The sequence below is a fragment of the Chenopodium quinoa genome, unplaced genomic scaffold, assembly GCF_001683475.1.
Source record: "Chenopodium quinoa cultivar QQ74 unplaced genomic scaffold, ASM168347v1, whole genome shotgun sequence".
Taxonomy (NCBI): Eukaryota; Viridiplantae; Streptophyta; class Magnoliopsida; order Caryophyllales; family Amaranthaceae; genus Chenopodium; species Chenopodium quinoa.
In genome coordinates, this window is record NW_018745286.1 from 5,957,905 (window position 1) to 5,964,948 (window position 7,044).

At 34.8% G+C, this 7,044-nt stretch overlaps 1 long non-coding RNA gene across 2 annotated transcripts; it reads left to right on the plus strand.

Annotated features, from left to right (window-relative positions):
- Positions 1 to 3,891: 3,891 nt before the first annotated feature.
- Positions 3,892 to 6,817, plus strand: LOC110712118. 2 transcript variants are annotated; one of them, XR_002509495.1, is made up of 3 exons: positions 3,892 to 4,138; positions 4,218 to 4,448; positions 6,501 to 6,817. It is a non-coding gene; the product is annotated as an uncharacterized LOC110712118 (long non-coding RNA). The 2 variants fall into 2 exon arrangements; XR_002509494.1 differs by having other exon boundaries at positions 4,228 to 4,448.
- Positions 6,818 to 7,044: the final 227 nt, after the last annotated feature.

A 7,044-nucleotide genomic window follows, 5' to 3' on the forward strand; every position in this document is an offset into this window, starting at 1 on the left:
TAGGCCCACGTTAATAGATTTTGTTCAGGCCTATACGATACGAAGGAAGAAATTGAGAATATTCAACAACTTAAAGATGTAACTACCCTCTCTTGATCAAATATTTTGGCCACATATTGAGAAGTAACAAAGTTAGCACCATGCTACCATATAACTCCCTTGAGGCCTTGACTAGACGATATCATAGTTTAGAACAAAAAAATCATCACACATGATACATACATATAAAATCATACATGATATGTAGAACATAAGGAGCAGTGTTTAGAACATAACAAAATAAAATCACATGAAATCAAACCTGAATAAGTATAAGATAATGAAGGACGCTGATAAGCTAAACAGTCAAATCTATGACCATCAAACATGCAAAAACCTAGAAATTTTTTAAACAGTTCAAAACACATAAAGCCCCTAAAAAACGAAAAAATCATACAGTAAAATAAATATAACACAATTGAACAAAAAACTGATAAATTTAAGATGAAATAAAATAGATCAACCAGATAAAACTTAGCACAAAAAATCTAACACAACTGAACATATTAAGCCGTAAAAATCGAACAAAAAGTGAAAACTAAAGTCGAAAAATCGAACCAGAATTGAAGAAATTAAACCGAAAAGAATAAAATAATGAAATAAATTGAACATAAACATTTAAACAATCAAAGAACTTGATGATGAAATTGATGAACTTACCAATTTGATGATAGAATTTCCACCCAAAACATGAAGAGAGAGAGAATTGCTTGAAATTTTGGAGAAAGAAGATGCGTGGAGGAAGAAGTGAGGGAGTGTATAATACACGAAATTACTAAAATGTCATTCCTATAATGTAGTTTGGGCGGTTGGATCATATTCAATCAACGGCCCTGATAGGGATTTGCTAGAATGAGAAATGAGAATATGAGAAAGCCAATTAAAAACTGCCACGTGTCCCTTATAAAGTACAAAGTACATAAGAAAGGAATATTTGCTTTTTAAAAAATTCGGAAGTGGGACATGTGCCAACTTTTATGTGGTTTTATCATATTCTCATTCTCATTCTACCAATTCTCATATACATATCGTAACGAATCTAACAAGATTTTTTTTTATCACGTATTAATCACAAGATACGGTGAAAGGGAAGTGTGTGAATAATGCTAAAGTCAAAATGCATAGACTAAAAAAAAAGGAGGTAGTAAAATAATATAAAAACTAGGTTAAACCCCGTGCAATGCACGGATGTTGAATAATTGTAATAAAAATGTAATTATATAAAATAAAACGAATCGATTCACCAGGTATTAAACGCATGCACATAAAATATATTAAATCAATAAAAACATGTGAGATAAAATATTTAATTATGTTCACTAGTAGAAATTTTGAAATAGGCACCCCCCTTTAGCACCGGTTCTTGAAAACCGGTGCCAAAAGAAAAGGACGGGATTGGAAAATTCACAGTTGGCACCGGTTCCAACCAAAACCGGTGCCAACTAATCTAATTAGCACCAGTACAAACCGGTGCCAACCAAAAAAAAAAATGAAGAAAGCAATAGAGTTGGCACCGGTTTGTCTTAAACCGGTGCCCACTTTAGTAGTTAGCACCGGTTTGAACCGGTGCCATTAAAAAAAACCAGGCTTCTCAGCTCGTATTTCTTCTTCTTCTTCTTTTCTTTCCCCCTGATTTTTCAACTTGTTTTTTCCCTCATCTCGTTCTCACCTTCTCTTCCAGGCCACCACCTCCGAATTCCCACCTTCTCCATTGAAGCCGTTTTTGAGCTCTCTCACTCCATTGAAGCAGCTGCATGCACCTCCTTCTCTCTCCATATCTCTCCTCCATTGAACTCGTGCTCTCTATTCTCCATTGAAGCGCATTCTGAGTTTTCTCACCTCCATTGAAGCAGCTTCGAGGTAAGATTTGGGCCATTGTGGTCACCGAATTTCTTCGCAACCTAGGGTTTTTCGTTGATTTGGTTTTCAATTTTGTAATTTTAGGGCTCTGGTTTTATTTCTATTTTTTGTCAAACAAAATAAGTAGGAGAAGGAGAGATTAGGTCCTACCCGCCGCCACTCACCCTTCGCCGGCCACCCTCTGTTCCCCTCAGCCGTCCTTCATGCGTCGGCTACCGACCACTAGGTAATTTTTCTAATATTTTTCCTTAACACTAGATATCAGTTATCACCTGATATTTCTGAGCAATAATTATTATCAAAACTTGAGAGATTTTTTAACATTTTTGGGTAAAATTTCGTCTTTGAATTGATATAATCAATAATCGTAGTCGGTCGATATAATCATGCAAGGTAGAATACCTAATTTTTTTGCCGAATTATTCAAATTTTGAGCGTTTACTGGAGTCGATTAATATAATCAATGAATCCTGCTAACACTGTTTTTGGTTGTTTTCTCTAATTTTTTTTCAATTTTTTGTTGCGATTTATAGTTTTTGGATTAGATATGTTTATTTTCTTGCTAATTCTGTATTAAATTGTTGTTTATATTTACGATTTTATTGTGATTTTTATTGCAATTTTCTGGCAATGTTTAGTTGACTAAGACGGACGACATTGATGCAGGTAGATGAATGGTGAGTTATTTTTTTTTGTGCGTGTGTGTGTTGGGGGAGGGGGGGTTTTGATCATTTTTTGCGCAAAAATTGTAGAGCAGTTCATAAAATGAACCATTAGGTGGTTTCTAAATATGCTTCACAATTTAGAATTCTAGACAGTTCATAATTTTGTAGCTTAAGCCTTTAACACTTCACAAACAAAATGTCTAAAGCCTTTATCACTCACTCTGTCAGACCTCAAGTCTCAATAAATCTCAATATATAACACATTGTTCTTCAAACTTTAATGCCTTTTTTTTTCCTCAAATTAACCCTGATATAGGATATTTGTAAGCTAAAATGTGTATTGATCAAGTTTATCTGCTTAGTATGATGATTTGAAGGTGTTGAGGCCTCTTTTTATTCCTCAAAAAATGTTCTAAGTTATAATTATTTTAATTTGTTTACGCTAATAAGTCTAGAAAAGGGCTGGTAAGTTCAATTATAACTAAAAGTATGTTTATGTTAGGGCCAATAAGTTGGTTAGTTTACATCAGATATCATTGGAGTTTCTAGGTGAAAAATACATAGCCTAAAAATTCTATCAGTTTTTGTTGATATATGAAGAAATGGCTCATGTTATAAATAGATAAACTTGTGCGTGAGAGGAAATTAGTTGGTGATGTGGACTCGTCTCTTGAGAAAAATAGAGAACACATGAGAAATTGTTGACATCATTTATTCAACGGTAAGTATGATATGCCTTCTATGTATGTGGGTGAGAATCAGGTAATATATTAATGGTTTTCATCATCTGTAGATGCGAATGTGGCTGGACTACATTGACGGAGACTGTACAATTTACTTTGTCAGATCTATCATTTTATAATCTATAATGATTGATTTACTGCTGATTTTCTGAATTTAATTGTGATTTTACTGTTGCTATGCTTGTCAAGAGCATCCCTTTTCCTTTTAGTAAAAAATTATGTGCAAAATTTTTGCCCTCAACTTAAGTGAGGACCAACTCCATTTTTACTTTACATGCTATGGCTAAAGGTTAACACATAAGCAATTATGTTAATTTCCCTACTCTGTCTCTCCTTTCTATTGGTTTGTGTGCCAACTCTCAAGGATGCATCAATTGAGAAACTAAGGAAGTAGTTTATTATCTTTCTGGCAAAAAGGGGATGGCTACCCTAAGTCCCAAACACGACTAGGCTATTATAGAGCTTATAAACTTTGGCATAGCCTGGATTATCAATATATCATGTTAGAGACTAGAAAGGTGATGCAGGGCACAATTTTATGTTTCATTTTTTGTTTGGCTTGTATCTGGACACCATTCTGCTAATGTTCGCTGAGTTGTCCTTTAACTTTAGCATTGCCATTGTTTGCTCCCCATTTGACTGTTACTCTTTGCTGTAGTCTTATCTTGTATGTTGACTGTATGATTCACAAGATTGATGTATGTGTAGTGCAAAGCATTTGCTGGCAGAGACAAAACTGGAACACAATGAAGCTTTACTATCCCAAGAGGCTGATGCTGATTATGTCATAGAAGTTTCAGGTGCGATCAACAGTAATGCAGCATTTTATAGGTTAGTTTCATGACTTTTGTCATTCTGTGTTTCAACTGATTGCCCAACTAGGTGAAGCAAAAGTCAATGATTATAATAGTGGTTATCAGGGGTATGATAGTAGTAATTGGTATAATGGTGCCTTGGTTGAGGAGATGGCTTCGACAATGTTGGTCAGTGGGGTTGATAGCTTTGCTAGTTTGGTGGGAGGAGAAGAAAGGATCAACCACCGGCTGAAATTATTGAGGTGAAGCAGGATGAATTGATGAAGAACCGCCCAACTGGGGATAAATCTAAGCTTATTGGAATAGCATTTGGACCTTCTTATCAGGTATATCATATTTTATAACCCTGTGTACTTTAGATTGTGCAATTTTATTGTTATTTCTTGATTGTTGGCTTGCTGCTTATGTTATTAGTTCCTTAATTGGTGAATTGTGATTGTAACTGTGTGTTTATTGGGTTGAAAGTTGATTGCTTTGGGTGTTCAGAGTCCTTCACTTTACATATGGGAAAAATGTGGTCAGACTTTTTTCTTTGGTACTAAATTTTCCTTTTCTGCGACAGCTGAGTTACTCCATGGATCCTATGGGAAAAATTGCATCCTTTTTAAACAAAATAGTTTCGTGAATAATAATAGTGGTTATGATGACAACTCTGAAATGTTTAGGAAATCAGAATCCAGTAAACTTCGTATTGGAGTATGGCATTTGGAAGATGGTTCCCATCTTAGTTTAATTGAATCACACCCTGGCTATTCTAATCTATTTTGGCCGCCTCCATCTTGGATTTAGACGAAAGACAAGTATGTTTTCAGTCATGGTTTGATTGGTTTATGTTCTTTACTATGATTAGCTGTTTTGTGATTAATTCTTCTATTATATTTCTCATTGAAGTACCATATCAGAAATCGCCGCTGCACTTTTGGTCCTGCGCTCTTTCCTTTCAATGAATCTCTAACAATACAAAAACATAATCTTCCATTTTTATATACACCAAATCAGGCATAAACTCATAGGTAGTTTAGGTTATTATCCATTTGGCTCTTGTTTCCCTAGATTGTTTAAGTTGCTTTATAAAAAAAAAAGGTGGAAGCGCATTTGAGACTTTGCTTACTGCTAGGAGCAAGGTATATTTTTGGACTAATTTGCTGACGTTTGAGACTTTGCTTTGAATGATACATTTGTAAAAATACTGTTACATTGGATTCTGAATAAGCTGTTGTTGGTGGATTTCTTTTAGAAATGTTGAAACCAAAGTGCTGATTATGCTTGGATTACCATGCATACGTAGTTATCTCTTAAGATCTTGGTAGACATTCATTATGGGTGGATTTCTTTTCTACTATGGACTGAAAACTATCCAACCCTATGTCAATTTTTTAAGAATTAATTCAATTTTAGTAAAGTTGGTAGAGTATCAATCGGATGTGCATGTAATAACTGGATGATATTGTTTGGGCTATTTTGTGTAGGTATATGACTAATTCTAAGTTAAATGTTTATAATCAATCTATTTGAAGTTGAAAAATGGTGTTACTGTTTATTGTTTCCTTGGGTGAGTCGTGAAGCTATTATTACTAGACTCATTTTATGGAAGAGGTTTATTTTGCAGTTACTATGTAGAACAACTGATATAGTGCAAATGTGAATCAATTCGTAGAACACCTTGAGTTTTATTTTTAATGTCACCTATTTAACTTTTTTTTAATTGAAGTTTTGGCATACTCATTCTACCTTGCTTTGGAGTATCTTTGGATAGCGACTTGTTTGTTCATTGAAGATTAGCTGATTATGCATGCACTACTGGCAGTTGAGAGCATTTGGTTCAGCTGTCTGTTGATAGTCTGAACAGCTTGATCTCCGATATCTAAGATTTGGCAGGTTTATTGGATTTAATGTAATGAATCAGCTAGAACTTAGGCAAAACTTAGGTGATGTGTATGAATAATTTGTTGAAACTTGCAAGTCCTGGTGCTGTGTACTAATGTTCACAGGTTTCTGCCATTGAAGGGAGGGTAGTATTACTCTTGGTTAGATAGTCTATGCTCCCCGTACCCGGAGGCTAGTTTGCTTGGCTTGGACCCGCAATCGTTATATCTACCAACGTTCTGGAATTTAGAACAAATAATGTGTAAATTTCGTACTGTTAATATACTCGAGTAAGAGTTGACTTGTGAACAGTTCTCATGTACTATGCAAATCTCATTTCCTTTCCAGAAGGCTATTTCCATACTGTCATTTGTAATGCATAGGAGTTTCGAAACACAACTGTTAATACTGATCTCCATTTATTCATCAGACTATTGGAATTCATCTTTGATTAATGTTCATGTATTTACTCAGTTTGTTAATTTTTTTTTTTATGTACGTTTTGCCTTTAGCAAAACTGTTGAGTGCTTAAGCACAGCAAAGGAAAAGCAACAAATTCTGAAGGAAGAGCAGCCACCAGCACAAGACAGCCTGCCTGAACAGAAGCGAAATCAATCACCCAGCCAGCTTGAACAGAGAAGAAACACAGCCACAGAAGAATTGCCACAACCATCAGAGCAGAAACACAGCCACAGCCACCAGGGCAGAAACACAGTCAGCAAAACAGCCACCAGCACAAGACCAGGACATCTAGTTAAATGAAATGCAAGAAAGATCGATCAGAGATAAGTCTAGATTATTTAAATTTTTTTGGACGAAAACTGTAATATTACAGCCTTTTTTAATGAAAATATTTAACTTTATATATGTTAATGTTTCTATATCAATTTAAGTGAAAAAAATGCAAAATTTTTTATATTTTTTATTTTATTTTTTTGGGGTATTTTTTGGCACCGGTTTTGACCAGAATCGGTGCCTAAAGTGGGGTTTTTTTTGCACCGGTTCTTGCTTTGAGCCGGTGCCAATAGTATTAAATAAAAAAAAACGCGCCATGGT